Consider the following 19112-nt stretch of genomic DNA (forward strand, 5'->3'; position numbering starts at 1 on the left):
TGAGAGGGATGTTCAGCTATCTGATAATATAGTTCAATGATTTTCCAAGCATAGTCCAAAAGGGACCCATACTTGGAACGATCATACCGGAGTGATTGTAAGTTTCTCTTTTGGAGCCGCTCGAAGTGCTCATTACAATACTCTTCTTTGAAAAGAATAAAAAAATCACTGAACGTCCGGATTTGGTATTTAAGAGAGGCAAACCATGCGCCCGAAGCGGCGATCAAACATTTTTCAACTATTTGTAGGCGTTCCCCATCAGTAAGTTTGTACATATCTAGATATTGTTGCAGTCTCCGCAGGAAAACTCGAGGTAACCCGTTAGCAATGTTCCCATCGAAAGTGGGAAAACGTTCAATATCCCGGAGGGAAACTTTAGAGCTCATACTATACGGGGCAGGAAAAGAATCTATTGGAATCAACGCGTTATCCTGAGCGGTTGGGGTTGTCACCGGATTTGCCACCGACGGAGTGGTCACCGAACTGAACGCTCCCATATGACCAAGAGAGGTTTTATAATTAGTGTTGACCATGTGAGGTTCGAACTTAGGACCCACCACGGCAGTAACCGACGGTCCGGCACATCTCTCTCCCCTTCCTGGCAGCACGCTGTAAGATTGTACCATTCCAAAGGTAGAGTGAGCATTTACGCTAGTGACTGTTGTAGTCACAACACTCGACTGCATCGGTACATCGAAATTACTCAACCATGATTTCGAGGTTGGCTGATGCGGGGGGCAATACATTGCTGTGTCCCGTGCATCAGGCAACACTTGACTCTTTCCCGGTTGGACGTTACTTGTTTCTGGGAAAATTTTCCCTGGAGAATCGCTATCAGGAAAAGGATAGGAGATATCAGACTTGACGATTTCCAATTTAGTAATATTCCCCTTAAGACTGTCTACTTCGGTTTGAATTTGACCAATCCTTTGATCAACAGACTCTAGTTTAGTATCTATTGATAGGTTGGATATTGCAACATTTAATTTACTTATTCCAGCCTGCTGCTGTTCAACCTTTTGTTCGATGTTACAGAATCTTTTGTTTGTGCTCTCAAACCTTACATCTATTTCATTTAATTTTTCATTTGTTTCGTCTCTGAGCTGCTCGGTAGAATGTTGGGCCTGGTATCTAACCTGCTCTAGTTCAGTAGACGTTTGCCCCTTCAATTTGCTAATCGAAGAAGCAAAGTCTAAGCAGATCTGGTCAAATTTATTGTTTAGTACCTCGAATCGAGCATCGGTGTCTCGTTTCGAGGTATCAAACTTTTCATTTATTTCACGTCTCATTTCTGCATTCTCACGCCTCAGATCTGCACTATTTTGATCTAACTTCTCATTTATCTCATTTATCTCACGCCTCATATCTGCACCGTTCTGTTTCAATTCATCAAATTTGTTAGAAAATTTTTCATTCATATTAGAAAATTTTTCATGCATCATTTCCATCATCTGGCGAATTAATACAGACGTGTCAGACCCTCCAGATGACATTCCTTCCTTCGGGTTTGCCGTCTGATCCCGAGAATCACTGTGATTTCCATTCTTTTCCTCATCATCGAGGTCAGATATCTCCGCTGGAGATATTTGGCCTCGGTCCTTTTCACAATCCTCACAGTATTTTATTATTTCGCCGGTTTGAACTTTTTCTGCATTTTCAGCAGTATCATCCAAATTTGTGCAAGCAAAGTGGATTCATTTCAGTCCACAACCGGTGCATCTTATTAATCTCCGCGGGGCGCGAGATCTTTTCTCTTTTTCATCTAACGTGCATTGAGTGCACGTGACTTCACATTCGTCCTGTGACAAAACAACTTTTTTATTTGTTGCCATAGCTTTGACACACTATACACTTTACAAAAGACAAGATATATATATCAAAAATACACATATACTATAAAATACTTATTCGCTATCAAGACAAGTATTATTCATGAATTAAAGGACTCCCATTCTCTTTCCTTCCTTGAAACCCTTCTAGCGTTTAGTTCTAATTAAGAAAAAATTTTGACACTCCTTCTCTTTTTCCCCCTTAGGAAAGGAAACAAAAATGACAAAGTAGCCAACGACTCTACTTGTTTCACTTGACTATAAAATTTCTCTTATTAATTTCAATGTTGTGATCAATTCAACATGCCTTCAACCTCACTCTTTGACATTCTTTAAAAAAATTCAGATCTATCGGTCACCATTTAAACTGAGATACGTTGCCATGGGAACAAACGTTGCCATGACAACCATTCTTGTCGCGGTTCGATAATCAAAAACTGATTGGCATGATAACTGGTATTATTCAATAAGCATTTTCAGATCCGTTACCACAGCAAACATGCGTTACCATGGCAACAGTCTTGTCACGTGTCGCCACTCTAAAACTGAAAAAGGGCCGTTGCCATAGAAACCACCGTTTCCATAACAACGAATCCTGTCACGTTTTCCAATCTAAAACTGATAAAGGGCAAGAAAGAAGAAAAGAAAGAAAGCTCTGTAACAAATGAGATGCATGGAATAAGTCGTGAGTGGGAGCCCTTCACCCCTGGTGGAGATATTCATGAAGCTATCAGCTTATGTCTAATTATATTGGAATATAATATCCATTTCTTAATTTCGAACATACTAGGTTCGATCGAAATGAGAAAACTTTTTATCGGACTTCTAAAGAAAATAAAATCAAATAAATACATGACCGTGTTTATTACATATAGAATTCCCAGTCACGACCCCCTTTTCAGTTTTATTAAAAATAGAAGAAGAACATGAAGAAAGGAAAAGGAAGATAGAAGAGAAAAGAGGTAAAGTAAGAAGGTAATAAAGAAGAAACTGTTACTGGATATTTTGAGAAATATGGTAAAGAAAAAGTGAATAATTATCGAATTGGGATCATTTCCAATAGCTATTGGGTGAGGGTTTGGTATTAAGGTGATCAAAGGTAGACACATGTTAACCCATACATCCCAGACCTAGATCCATTTAACCCAAACTACCGAATTATCCCAATCTAGCTCTGAGATAGATGAGAAAGTTTAATTTAACCGTTTATTCAATATTTCCAGAAGTTCTAGACTAATATCCAATATTTGAAAAACAAAACGACGAAGTTGATGGCATGTTAGAATCGACCACAGAGAAAGAAAAAAAAAGCAGAGTAGCACATATTTGTCGAAGATTTTGACTTTCACAGTTCTCCCATGATGATCATTCGTTCAGGCTACTTCCGTCCTTTTTGCTTATTTTATAGAGCCAACTTAAGTTAGTATTGACATTCAATGACTTTAATTGCCAACTACCATTAATTATAATAAGTCACACATATATGTCAAAATAATTGGTGCACTTAATACTAAACCTACATTTCACTCACACACACATTCATACAGGACAATGTATACTTCAGATTGTATTTAGTTGAATTAAACTAATCTAACTACATTTCTATAGACATTTATTACATTTCAATAAAAGAAAACTTAGTTTGACATAACAGGAAAATTTTAATACATGAAAAGAATGTTTCATAAGCATGCACAGAAATAAGCTACTTTCAACAAGATCAAATAACACATTTCTCTTTCTAGAGATATTAAAAGTTGGATTACATAAAAAAAATTTCGACAAAAGATGAAAGACAAAAATAAAAATAAATAAAGGGACAAAACAAAAATTCAAAGGTCAATATATTTAAGAGTCAGTGCAATGAATACATATCATTGCGGAAAAAAGAAAGAAAAAAATATAATTGGTTAATCATTCTTTAAAAAAACACTTTAGTAGCATTTTATTGAGTCTCTGTCCCAAGAGGAGACATTTCGACAATTTTATGAGTCTTTGTTCTCACGTCGATAATAACTCCTTTTTCAACTCTCTTTATTCACTATGATTTGTGTCCATGAGAGTATTTAGTCGTTTTGGTTTTAATTACAGACAAATAGTTGCTTCATATTATATATATATATAAGTTTCTCATTTCGTCACTTGACGCACTTGATATAAAATTTCAAAGTTTATCAAGATTTCAAATATCGAGTCCAGTCCCAAACATTGGGAACATATTTCCATATTCCTGTATTCACACTACTAAATTATTGACCAAATTTCAGTTCTTTGAATTTAAGATCACTAATTTTTTTTCTAGTATAGATCGTTGAGTCAAAGTTTTCTAGTCACTGAATAGTTAGGTTTCCGATCGTAGGGAAAGGATTTGTTTCATAGTTTACTGATAGAAGATTCGTTGGTGGGGCGCACTGTTTCGTAGCTTACTAATTTCACTATGATCTCGCAAAATAAATTTGGATAAGGATTAGGGTTATTTTTACTTTTCTTACGACCTGCTACTTGTTTTATTTACATGCTGTATTTAACATGATATTCAACTTTAATAGTCACAAACATCAATAACAACTCAACAAAATGTCATTTATTACAATTTACGCGGTAATACTGTATATCACAAATAGTTGGTCAATATCGGGTGTCAAAAGTCTATGGCAACCTAACACAACCAGCGTAAATACCGAGCCCTTTACATACATACTCGCATATATATATATATTCATATTACTCAACATAATAAATTTCACTTTAATATCCATCTTAGTATTTCGTCGACATTTAAATTCTACATAACCGTTTATATTCAACAAGTATTCACGCTTGCTTGGCTCAAAATAAACAAAAACCCTGACTATAAAAATTCACTTTTTTCCCTCATAAGGTTGCAACATTGTACTTTATATGTAAACCCGATAATCAATAATCATTCTCAATTTACTAAAGATCCGCGTGTAAAGAAATAATTGGTGTTATTTAATAAGTTGACATAAGAGGTGGAAATACAACAAATAGAGCAGGCACGTAACTTTTCAAACTATGTAAGTACATATATATAGATGTATATACAGAGAAAGAAAAAATCAAGGTTATTCGAAACTAGTGGGCCCAAACTACTAATACATATACACTATATGACCAATCAATAGAAAGAAAAACCAGAAATCAGTCGTCAATGGGTATAATTTGTACGATCAATGAATAACAAATAAGTTTCTAGGAATCTGAAAGCATAGTGTACCTTCTCGTCAGTTTCTCCCGTGGTGGATTGAATATCGCGAAAATGGTCCTGAGTTGTGCTGCAATACCTCCACGAATTGCATCCCTCGATGTCTCAGTTAGTACATACGATCGAAATAAGTTATATGAATATTGTATGTTTTCATGAGTTTCAGAAACCGGGGGGTTGAAAAATTAAAAAATAACTCTAGAGGAGAAGTAGAAGAAGAATAGGTAAAGAGAGAGAAGACAGAACACTACAACTACGAAAGATAAGTGGTCGAATTTACGTATACAACATACTATAACCAAATATTCTCTTTTATGAAAAAAGGGTTCGGCTTACCACATAAATAGCCGATAAAAGATCTCTGCAAAAATGAGACAAGTCTGTGTCCACGATGGGATTTTCGGAAAGACAATGGCTTTAGGGAAATCCCACCACTCACCGTATCCGGTCAACACCCTTGCAGATCCCGGAATCCTCCGGAAGGTTAGAGACTGCGTTAATTTAGAATTTCAAAAGAAAAAAATCATCCGACCTCTTGAAAACTAGAAGATTCCAGAATAGTAATGAAATTAGAGTAATAGCTAAGATATCCCTAATTAGTGATTTGCCAAAATAAAATAAAAAATTAAATAAACTGAATTTTGGATCGGTGATTTCTATTGCCAAACTTCACCGATAGCTCCCCTTTGCAGAATGCGCTAAATTCTGAGGCATCGATTAATTTCCATCACTATCTAGTTTGGAAACTGAGAAAAGAAGACGAAAATATTCAAGGTGGTATGGGGTCGATGCCCGGGTACGGGAATGACATAAATATTAATTTAGTAGCGGTTGATTTAATCGGATAGTCCGAACTGAGTTATATGAGCACTGCATAATAAATAAATAAGGTAAGCAACGAAGAAAAAATCTCGGAGAGGCAATGAATGTTAAAGGTACAAATGACCGAACCTGTACTTTTCGAAGATCACAGAATATAGCAGTTAGTTTTCTTAATTATCATTTCTGTCAACCTTTAGGAGTAATTCCCACATGATGCTACCTTATCTATTGAAAGGCTTAAGATCCGGGGCTGTTAGTATGAGGTACTTAAATGCGAAGCAAAACACAATTCCCAACTACAATTTACTATCCAAGTAGCAAACTCGGTTGGATGAATGTACCGGTGTAGAAGTCAAAACGCGAGAGATTTTTTTAGTAAACGTATTCATATTTTCACTATATAACATACACTAGGCCTATCCATTTAAATATAGGTGTCATATCATCTCATTCACTTCACATTATAATCGTATTATTATTATATCGTTACATTTAATTATTATTTACTCATTTCCACACGAAGAAATATTTTACGGACACCCTATTTCATACATTTTACACGCAGGCCATACACATATTTATATTACACACTAATAGAGGAAAAGGTTTAAATATGGGCTACCACTTTTATTTTCGTTCTCATTTTCAAACAATGTATATAACTGAAAGTTTCAATGTTCAATAATATATTTCAAAGATTACTCTTTACTACAAATATTATAAAGTAAATAAAAAGTACATATTTCTTCGGAAAAAAACTAATTTTTTTAGGAGCTCCAAAATTTAAGTTTTTAAAAACTGGTCTAAATATGGGCCCCAGTTTTAAAAAATCGAAAATAAATACATAGACCTTAAAAGAATACAAATCTAACAGTAAGATTAATCCAAATGCAAATGAAAGTTCTACTTGCAAAAATCACATATGTATATGTCAGCATCTGCACCCTCACATTCAGTGTGTGCCCACATCAAACACATTTGGCTCATAACCCACAATTCGTTACGACGGTCCTCTGAAAATTTCATATCACACAACATGCAGTTTGCATCGTTCTCTTATGGAATTCTTTGTCATATCGCGAGTTCAATATCACTTTCCCCGCTGTCAATTAATTTAATACCAAAACAATCTTCATCTTCTGAATCACTACACTCCTAGTTTTTATCTTTCTTCTTCCCCACTTCTGATTTTTTTCTACTCTTCTCCGTTTCGATCCATTTTCCCCCTCTGCTTTCCTGGAACAACCTTGTTTTCTCTAATTTTCAATGCCCTCTTTTATGTTTTCCTTAGAGTTTTCAAAATCCAAATGCCTTTTTTCCTGTTTTCCTTTCGTTGCTGACTTTGCCATCGAGGCGGACAAAGCACCGTTATATGGAGAACCTGTTATGCAGGAGGCGCCTGCAACCTTCGGACCTCGATTACTAACCTTCTTCTTAATTACAGGAAGTGGTGAAATGTCGAAAGATGTCACAAGACCCTAGCCCATATTTAGACCAGTCATTGTAGCCCATATTTAAAGAAAGACGCTAATTTGTTTTGAAATGTTTTGATGATGTATCCTTATAAATACTTACGATTTAAACATGCAAATTATAAACGCTATGTAGTAGGAATACAGTTCATATGAGGCAATTGGTTTAAAGCATGTGTGGAAACAAGAAACGTGAAGTATATACATACCTACAAAACTTTTAGCACGACAAAATTGTCTTCTGCGCACTGAACAGCCAACAAACACAAGTACACATGCTCCGATCTCGCCCCCAACTGGTGCCTCGCCTTTTGTGTATACAAGAAACGAGCTCTTACAGTTTCCGCCTCAGTGCAGCACTGTGGAGCGCAGATATTGCTGGTAGCCCATTTTTAAACCCTAGCCCATATTTAAACCTTTTCCTCTAAATATATAATTATCACAATCTATCACGCTCAAACTACTACACGATAACATTCATCGAACCACGTACTCTTTGTTTCAAAGCACCCAAATTGTATTTACTTCGCAGTTAAAAAAAATCATACGTGCGTATTCACTGAAAGTTAAATTGTCAACGATTAATCTATTTCTGATTTGTTGATAGAACTAAAGCAACAATGGAATTTTTCTACAGCCACGGGAAAAGAGAATTTAATACTACATTTTGAAACAAACAGTAACAGCATATGGGCTTTACTTCTATTAAGAAAATAGGTATTCTTTATTTCAGTGGATATTTCAATTACTACTGGACCTAGCAAGCTGAAATTTTCAGTACAGTAAGATCTCATGCTATCTTATATGAAGGTATACTCATCTGAACCGAAAACCATGTCCACGGGATGTAATTTAGAAATAAATGGCCAAAATCAAACAACTTAAATCACTAACTCATGCGATGTCGTAATGTCAACAAACAACTGATTACCGAAAACGGGCACTATGGTGCTGTAGTGGAGGCATAATTTACCGTGTACTGAAATATATACTTGTACTCATTAATCACAAATCTAATATTTACTCTCGTTTATTGTGCTTTGAGTTAGACAAATGGTATTAAACTACTGCATATTTATACACTGTCTATACGGTAAAATCACGCACTCATACAGAACTACGAACTACACAACTATAACTACTACACATAAATACTACTAACTAAATAAACACCATTTAATTACATTCATATTGAGAAAAAGTACTCCCTTGTTGGTATATACAGTTGGCTCTATTTAATTTAGGGGGGCAAAATGAGAAAGGTAACCCTAGGACCAATTGTTTACATGATGATTGCTAAAGATTGATGCCCTGAGGGCACCTTAACGAGATTTATTAAGGGACCCTTCCCCTGAAAGGGGAAAAGGCCCTAAAACAAACAATAACTAACCCATTCCCCCGCTAGAACTGGTTCAATTTGGAAAAGGGGATAGGAGCCCCTTTACGCTAGCTTAAGCTGCCATTATGATTATTTACATTACAACTATCAAACCTACTACGTACAGACACTTACTAAAAAAAATCACATTTAAAATATAAACTATAGAATATACGAAACCAGGTCGTATTTCCCCTAATCCCTAACTGAATCTATGGTTTGAAAGAAAAAAGGTAAAGTCACTATTTCACTCTGTCTATTCTAGCTGGGCAGCAAACATGGCTTCCTAGTAAACAGAAATCCGGAATTTGTTATTTCTCCTTGGTTTTGCAGTTCTTTCAGCTAAAGTATAGGTTTACAGGCTCCTATATAATCTTATGGCGTTTACTGCGGCATTTAATCTGATTTTTAATGGATTTTCACTAAAAATTTAAGTCCTTAAAAGCAAATATAGAGTAGATGCTGTTCACGGCTGTGCTCGTAGAATCATCTTTTATTATTATGATAACATTGCGCCGAAAAAGCCAGAGGTAGGAGAATTCCTCCAATCAGAACGAAAACTTTAGCCGCGGAAATTACAAAACAAATAGAAATTTGGCAAATCCAGATATAACCGGATCTGAAAGTGACTCTGGACTAGTGAGAGGGGGTGAGGGAAAATTTAGGTACCTGACTAAATTCTACATTTGTCTGAAATTAAGAAAATTTATATCCAATGACGGAACTATGTTTCGGTATGACGTCAGAATGGTAAACCTTGTAACTATTCAACTTATATATGCGAAAATGGGATTTACACTTAATCAAAATATAAATAAAATATATTATTCAGTGGGAATATGGTTACTAATGAAACCTTTCGATTCATTATATTTAATTCGAAGTAAAGAGAGTAAATAAATTGTGTAACTAAACCGAAATTGAATAAAAAAAATACTAGGTACAGGGTGCGTAAAAAAAAGTTGCCTTTACTTTCAACTGTAATGGTACATTAGAACAGGTTCAGATTTTTGAAAACAGCCGGGTATAACGATATTTTTGATTACGTTGTAAATGAATGCAATTGTGATAAGTTGTAGAAGTCATGATCCTGAGAAAAATTGTCGAATGCTCTCCAGGGTTTTCCGTTGTCCCTCAAGATAAACATCGGAATGTTGTTTCTGCTTAAATGATGTTAGTCGCTATTCTCCCCATCCCTTTTCCGGGTTGTCAGCAGCTCGAAGAAACCATCCGAATTTCAGCTACTCTAACAACAACATTCCCTTCCCATAGTCAAGCTGTGGAACGCACAATGAATTTGTAGTCCGAGGCAGCGTCGAAAACGTGCGGCCAGAACGCAAGAGATATCTACGTTAGAGCCAAACTGAAGTCTAGAACAAGAATGCCCCGCTTCGAGACCAAGAAGAACTTCGTGACGTAAGGTCAAATGTCAACGTATGCTTACTTGGTGGGTGGAACGTGGAACTCGATGTATAACCACCTCCCCGTGGTTAGTTCTGAGTTATTTTGCGTACAGAGCAAAATAAGCGAAGAGTTGCAAAAATAAAATCGTGTTATATCAAGGACTATGCCCATAATCATCCTTAACGTGGCATTCCAAACAAAATCTGGACATTAATTCCAACAACTTAGCTAACATGGCTGTATTTTAACTCATAAACATTTTAAAATTATTTACTGGCATAGGTACAAGTTTCTTTTAAAAAAATAATTGTATTATAGCCATCAGGTAACTCAAAAACGACCACAAGTAGCTTTCCTGTCATTAGTGTTGTGCGTGTTGCCTAACCACACTTTAAAAAAGTCCGTTGGGGCAGGGTAATGGGTTCTCTCCCCCCCCCAAAAAAATCAGTAAGGTCGGCGCCACTAATGACACCTTTTCGGCACTAGCCGTCATCGAATTTCCAACAAAAGTGCAAAACGCTCCACCGTATTCCCTATGGGACAAGAGCTGTGGTTCTCGCGTCTCGAGGGACTGTCGTAAAAATTTTATTTCGTATCGAAAAGCGTTTCTATTAGAAAAGCACTGGCTTGTCTGGTACATCTTCATGAAAATTACGATTGGTGTCGTATTGTCTCGCATGCTACCTTACGTTGAATTAAAGTAAAGGTAATTACTTCTGGGGGATTGAACCTGGCTCTATATCAACAATTAGGTAAACATTATAATATGCATTTACATATACTTGCTATACGCATTCATATACTGTAAGTATAAAAAACATATGCATGTTTTTCTGTGAATAACATGATAAAAGATATTGAAGTCAGTATTATGTGAAAAAGAATGAAGAAGAAAATTTCTAGTTCATGTATAATATTCATAGCTACATTATAAAAGTAAGAGAATCCTAGATAATGAAAAGGACTAATTAGTGACCGAAACGAAGAAAGAACAATTAAAGAAATGTCATATCAAATGGGCTTAAATTAAACATAGCAATGTATTGATTACAGTTCGCTCATCAAAGAGAATTCAATATCTAGAATGGTACATTCTGTGCATTTTAAAACATTTTCCTTGCGACATAGAAAAAAATTATGGTTCATTAGATCGCTCGTTTCATTATATTTACACTTATAAATTATTTATATGTTTCCTTAAATTAATTTAAAGCTATAATTTTCAAAATTTTCTTTTCTAGCTCTTATAAAAAACTGTTATTTTTTCAATGAGTAAATACAATTGTAGTAAGGGATCTTTGTTCTAATTAGATAAGCACCAATGACGTATCAAAGCTCTTATATATTGAATTGCAACAGTACCCGTATGAAATATATTAAGAATAAAACGTGTTCAGGTTTTAATATTAATTTAATGTATGCATCATTCGTTAATTTCTCATGCATATACAGTAGGGTGGGTCGAATTTTTTTTTTCGAAATTTGAAAATGGATAGTATGCAAAAGTTGCTACCCATGACAGAGGCTTTGCACGAAAAATTTGAGATTTTTCGGATCACCCTTTACCCTGTCGCATCCGCCTTGAAAATTTAAGATTTTGGTAACAGGGCAACCTGCTTAACTCTACAGTAACGTCATCTCCGACGGCTTCTGGCAATCTATAATAGAAGGCAAGAAATGTTCAAAGCATAAACTTAGTCTCATTGACATTAGGAGCTGTTTTAGAATACCCTAAATATATAAATAGTGAGTTAGATAAGACGTATTCCTAAAGACATGATGCCTATTGCCTTTGAAGAAACAAGCAATTATTGTGTGAGACAAATGATCATCCGCCAAGTAGAATATTAAATCAGTGCCTTGCTCGCAAGAAACCAAGCAAGAAGAGAACAAATAGCTACAAGTTAAATTGAAACTAAGTGCAACGGATCTTCACGAGTCTGATCATTCAGGAATCCTGACACAAGTAAGGGAAGCTCTATCATTTTCTGAAGATTCGTCCCGTAAAAGGATCGAAACTAACAGTATATTTGCTTTATATTTTGATCCCGAATATTCAAATAAAGGTTATCACCAGACATGCATATCTATCCCTTGCATCGCTTCCACTGCTTATTGAAATGGAACTGTAATACGTGAAGTAACATTAATCGCTTCATCTGTTTTAAAAGGCATTGGATACGGAACTGGAGACAACGGTACGTTTGTTATAGGCAAATGTAAAATTACTAGAGAAACAAAGAAATTAGGCAAATCTTTGTAAGAAGAAGACAAACGTAAAAGACGAAAGAATAAGAGCATATATTTTGACGGACGAAAGGACAAAATATTGTAGAAGGAGACGAGAGGTGAAAAATATTATCGAGGTGAAAAATATGAAGATCATGTAACCGTTTTGGAGGAATCGGGATCACGTTATTTAGAACACATTATCCCTGAGACGGGATAAGGAAGTGAAATAGCCAAACCACTAATGAAGTTTTTAGAAACAGTGAAGTCGATATGTCTCAATTGGTGGCTATTGAGTGCCACGGGACAGCAGTAAATACTCGAAGAACGAATGGTGTTGTAGTATCTCGAAAAAGAAAACTTAAACAAAGAAGTTCAGCACTTTCCTTGCTTGCTATACAAACGAATTACCGTTAAAACATATGGTGAATATCCTGGATGGTGTAACAACAGAGCCAAACACCTTAGCAGGACTCATAGGTGCCCAGTTAGGGGACCGCGAAAAGGAAAACGCTCTGAAGTCTCACCCAATTACACTGGTATTAGTAATGGAGATGCAGAAAACATCCTATCTCAGTACTGATTAGAAATATCTATTCGAAATCCGCCATGTTGTGTCATCGGGAATATGCCCCTCAGATCTAAACAGTAAGAAACCAGATCCCGTAGTGCAGTCACGGTTGCTAATATTTGTTTGCAGAATACTACGACTTTACGTCAGCACCCTCAACCCAAGCAACAATCTTAAACTTCTGGCAGAATATGTCATTCGTGTCTTCCCACTGGTTTGGGATTCGTCAACAGATTTCATGCACAGAAGGAGCCAGACATCTATGGAATATCATCTGCTCCTCAAAGTTTTTACCCATGAATACAAGAAAAATAGTCCACACTGTCATTCAAACAAATGGATTCTCTGTACATCCCGATAATTTGCTTCTAGCGTTGATTTCTCACCCCAGCAGTGAAATAAGGACCGTAGTTTAGAAACGGATCAAGGAAACTCTGCAAAGATGCAAAACGGCCGAAAAAGAATCGTGAATTTGTTGCTCCCCGATTAAGATTTGAAGCGGACTACCACCACGAAATGATCGACTGGTTTGCAACCAATGTAACAGAGCCTCCTATTACCAGCACCTTATCAGATGCAGGAATGGAGGACAATATTGGAAAGTGCGTGATGGTAGATGAATCTGCGGTATGGTTTCCTTGCCATACCAAGCCGTCGAGCGAACTATAAATTTAGTGACAGAAGCCCCATCCAAAGTTTATGATTTCAAACATAGAGATACGATAATTATGGCGACACTAGAATCGAAAAAACGAATACCCAAATTTGCATGGAAGAAGGATTTAAATCTGAAAATTACAACTAAAGCTATGAACGCAAAACATGCAGAGAGCTGCACATTTAGGGTATTCTAAAACCAGTCCCTAATGTCAATGAGACTAAGTTTATGCTCTGAACATTTCTTGCCTTCTATTATAGACTGCCAGAAGCTTCACAGACTATGTTACTGTAGAGTTATGCGGGTTGCCGTTTTACTAAAATCTTAAATTTGCAAGGGGGATGTTTCAGGGTTAGGTTTGATCCGAGAAATCTCAAATTTTTTGCGCAATGTCTCTGCCACGGGTAGCAACTTTTTCGAAATACCCATTTTCAAATTTCGAAAAAAGTCTTTTCGACACACCCTAACATCCAGTAAATTCCAGCATATTTCTGCATCTGATTGTTTGTAAGAGCTTAGGTTTAGGATTCAGATTTCTGGGCTTTCGGCACCTATGGTTCGCTACATATCAGGGATAAAATCCCTGTTCGAGAACACTATTCTGGAAAAGGGAAGGGAGAAAAGATTGGGGAAGAAATTAAGCGACCTAGGACCTGTAAGTTAAGTACCTGTCCGGCGCTTGCCTGGTGTGAATGAGAAAACCCAAAGAAAACGTCATTCAGGATGGCTGGTCTGAAAAAGATTTTCACAGTTTTTCAACCGAGTGCTCCCTCCGGGAATCGAACCCGGGACCACTCACACCGAAGGCGAGAGCGTTAGTAATGCTTACTTGAAAGATATAATGTTATATTTATAATAAATATTCTGGTATTGAAATTTGAAATTCACCTTTTTGGAACATGATATTCTCATATAAAGCCGTTACGAAGATGACTTTTATATTTTTTATCAGGTCACCCACCCGTTTGTACTTAACTGTGACAATTGTGATCATTTTTCTTTTCTGAATTAAATAAAAATCCTACAGAATTGTGGTGACATGCCTAAATACTAAAACTTCATGTTTCTACGTCAGAAATGTTAACCCATAAAAGCTTAGCTTTTAGACAATTTTCCTTTCTGCAATGATTATCTGTTGAAATCGAGAATCTTTTATCATTGACGTAAATCCTCAAACCTTAAATTCACACTTTTATATTATAGATGACAGTGGGTATTACTGAGTTTCGTAGCTTACAGTTACTGAATAGTTTGGTTTTTATTCCACATCAACTGAATATTAATATCTGAGAAACTTTAGATTCGGTACCTCTTTCTGACAATTCCTGAACGTCAAAAACAAAAATGGCTACCACTCGGAATCTAAAGGCACTAAAATTAAACTAATGATTTTTCTGAGACCACAACATGATGGTATGTGTGTGCAAAATATAACGCAGTTGAGATATACAAAGTAAGATTAATACAAAGTAAATGCAACAGTGGATGCTAATAATTATCACATACACAACTTACTTGATACTCATTTATAATAGGATGTTTCATTGTATATTCTTTTCAACTAAACAACGCGCCATGAAGGTGGGTACAGGTAACTACCATAACTTACCACACCAAACTTCAAGTATCCTCAGCTGATTGGTAATCCCAGAGGCATACTAATTGGTTAAAACAAATAAATTGACATAACACATCGTAAGTATACGTTACTATTAATTGACGCATGGTTGTTGTTTAGAAATTAAAAAATTTAACTTGTTGATTCAAAATATAATCATTCAAGTTTATTACCGAACAGTTTCTCACCAGAATATCTAAATTTGTGATTCAAAATATTTCGACTTTTGTAAAATTGCAACACTGTAATGGAATAGTTTGTATAGATTTTCCACATCTTCACAATTTAAATTTATTTCCTTTCACTATATATGAAAATTTTCACTGCGCAAATTCACTCTTGCACTTCGAAAAGAAACACTATATTTTCTATCATTCGAAAATTTAAATTTCGTTGTGAATGCATTAACGAAAAGATATGCTATTACAAGTAATTTCGTACCATATATATTTCAAATATCAAAATTTTAAAAATGGTATCTCTCATTCAACATTTTCAATATCTTATGAGGTGCAATAATATATGAAGCGAAAAAATTAATATTCAAAATTTTTTCTGAATCTATCGGCTATAACCATTCACATGATACGTACGATAACATATTATTAATTTTATTTGAACATTCAAAATTTTCTGACGTACTAAATGTTAAAAAATATCTATAGTATGAAAAATAATTACTAATAACAAAAGAAATTTTGTACAAAAATTTCTGCAATGTAACCAAAATTTATTTTTCAATGCCAGGTCAAAAATATGGAAAATGGGCAATCCGGCTATGTGTTACTGTCGTTTACCCAATTCCTTTTCGTATTGGATTTATTACAACATCGTGAAATAAAATTCCCATGCATTCAAAAATTTTGCTTTTATCTTCCATACCAGGTATCCATCGGATTTTGGTAATACAAGAACGCAATATTCTGTAAGCAGTAGATTTTTGTGCTACCTTACTATGAGAATTAACAGATTTCTTACGATTGGTTTGTACACTCGGAACATTTACTATTTGAGTGTCATTGCAAATGTTGGCAGCGAAGAATTTACACTTTCTACGTAGGCGTAATACCTTACCTGATTTACGCACTTTTTTGCAGATTTTCGAGTTATTTTTCATTTTCGCACGATGGAAAAACCTTTGCTTACCTTTTTCGCTTTCCAGACAAAAATTTCTGTTTCTAAATTTCTCAATAACATTTCGAGTTGAGTATAAAGTATTGGTTGGTGTATAGTCAATCTGAACGTTTTGACTTAGTTCAATTCACTTTTTCTTACCTTTTCTGAATCTAAATTTCATAGATTTACAAGTTGCACGATGTATGCCAAGCGAACGTGGAATGGTTTCATTTTTACTAAAACATACGATTACAAGTGTACATACTGTACCTTCTAGCAACACTAAACATACATTACCAATGGAAAAATAACGCAACTCATCAATCTGAACTGGTTGCCTAATGAATCTTACTCTGGGAAAACTTGTAACATGCCGTGTATACACCACAAAAATTACAGGACTTATAGACAAACATTTCTTATCAACAAGTAGCATTGAGCCGGAGGGGGCAAACAGCTGATCCACCCACTTCCTTTCACATAAGGGACAAGTGCAGACTTTAATTTCGTCTAAAAATACTACAACAGTATCACTTTTTATTTCCCTAGTGGTGGTTACGTTAACCACACTCGTACTACTATTGGAGGTAGCCTCCATGAAGTCAACCTGCACGGTGTTTACATTTACACTGGCTAATTTAATACTTACTTCATTCCCTTGAGAAAATACATCATTACTCTGTAAAACAGATACATATTCCAGCTGGGTTGTAATGCTTTGTAATTGCACAGTATTATTATCCAACAACTGAAACAACTCATTCCACCTAACCAGTGGCGTAGCACACTTTTGCGGGCCCCCCCGCAAAGTATAGAGAAGGAGCCCTAGTTGCAAAGCCGACAGAAGTAAGGTTGAAGTTCTACTTCTTTAAATCTTTATTCATCGCAAGGCTTCGGGGCCCCCTATACCTCGGGGCCCCCCCGCACTGCGGGGGTTGCGGGGGCAGCTGCTACGCCACTGCACCTAACATTTTCACTTTCATTAATTTGAACAAAATGCGACTCTTGGACTTCAGATAACCTACCTTTTTTAACAGGATTTGGATAAAGATCAGTATCATCGGCAACATTTTCCAATTTCCGTTTACAACTTTTAGTTCTAACCTCAGAAGGACAACTATGACGAACATGTGCTAACGGGTCCACATTAACTTCATCTACAAATTTGACCTTTTTCGGAATTCTGTTTTCCTTTTCGGTTTGACCCACATTATCTGACATAGTATGTAAACTGACATCCTTGCTACGTTTTTTGAGGATAGATTTGATACCACCAAGAGCATTTTTAGGAGAATTTTCAATATTACTTGAAAATAGTTCTTTCTCCTTTCCATTGAAGGAACTGTCATGATCACTAAAAGAACTGACATCATGAGAATACTTTTTCTGTAGAAAACTTTTTACAGTACAATCCGGTACGAACGCAGTAAAAACGATTCGTACAGAAAAGTCATCAAATTTGTAGAAATGTTTTAGTGGTCCTGCTATGTTCACGTGAACTTAGCATGACTACTTTATTTCTCGATTTTTTCGAATTTGAGACCGGTAGAAATGAAAATTCTTACGGTACAAATGTAGAACAAACGATTCGTATAGACAAATCTTCAGATTTGTTGAAAGTTGTATTCTGGTCCTGTTGGGTTCACGTGATCATAGCAGAACCACTTTATTTTTCGATTTTTTCGAATTTGAGACCGGTACAAGGGAAACATTTTACGGTACAATCCGGCACAAACGTAGAACATACGATTCGTACAAAACAATCTTCAAATTTGTAGAAATATGTATTCTGGTCCAGCTAGGTTCACGTGAACTTAGCAGGACCACTTTATTTTTCGAATTTGAGACCGGTACAAACGCAAAATTTTACGGTACAATCCGGTACAAACGTAGAACAAACGATTCGTACAGAAAATCATCCAATTTGGAGAAATTTATAAGTGGTTCTGCTAAGTTCACGTGAATTTAGCAGGACCACATTTTTTTCGATTTTTTCGAATTTGAGACCGGTACAAACCAAGAGTTTTACGGTACAAACCGGTACAAACGTATTATATGCAAATATTTATAATTTTCAAAAGTTGTCCTGCTAAGTTCACACTCGTGCCCAAAATTTCTCATTGCAAATGTGAAACCCTATTATCAGCCTATTTTGAATTCTTATATCATTTCGATTTTCTGTATTGCATTAAGTGCTATTTGTTTATATTCGACAGCTCATATGTAAACGGGTGGTTACACCCTAAATGAAAGTACATAAAACGAAACATTAAGATAAAATATTTCTCAATTAGGGATGCCAAATTTTAAGAAAACATTTTTTTAGTGAAACTTAAAGTATCTTACGGCACTTTCTGCAGCGTTCTCCACTAACACGACTTATCCATTTAACATCGACATCTATCAACCGAAGAATCTTTCATTTAGGATAAAGCACCATTAACTACATTAACTTCTCCCCCAATGCATGGTGATTATGTATTTGCTATAACCAATCAACTTTCATTTTATTCTCATAATGCATTTCCTTTTTAGCATAAACTATTTGTGGAGGGGAAAGCTCGGGAATAAATAAATTATTTTTAATTATTATTTATACTTTTATACTATTTGATTTAATTTAATAGACTTCAAAACTATGTTGTTCATAAGTGCCATAAGTCTTATTATAGAACGGTCATGTCTATCCATCCATTCATATCAATTCAAAATGGAAGTGTTTAAATTGATGAAACATAAACATTTACAGAGAAGACATTAAGAAAAATTTTTCTACAAACGATACAATG

At 35.5% G+C, this 19112-nt stretch overlaps 1 long non-coding RNA gene across 4 annotated transcripts in view; it reads right to left on the reverse strand.

Moving 5' to 3' along the window:
• Positions 1-18799, reverse strand: part of LOC145692840 (uncharacterized) — a 40475-nt gene extending 21676 nt beyond the window's left edge. The window contains exon 1 of one of the 4 annotated variants that reach the window (XR_014132652.1): positions 18670-18799. This is a non-coding gene — a long non-coding RNA (uncharacterized LOC145692840). The remainder of the gene's footprint in view (positions 1-18669) is intronic. The other 3 variants (XR_014132649.1, XR_014132650.1, XR_014132651.1) reach the window with 3 other exon arrangements.
• Between the last annotated feature and the right edge of the window lie 313 nt (positions 18800-19112).

Source organism: Thermobia domestica, chromosome 8, assembly GCF_964235325.1.
Source record: "Thermobia domestica chromosome 8, izTheDome1.hap1.1, whole genome shotgun sequence".
NCBI classification, from domain to species: domain Eukaryota; kingdom Metazoa; phylum Arthropoda; class Insecta; order Zygentoma; family Lepismatidae; genus Thermobia; species Thermobia domestica.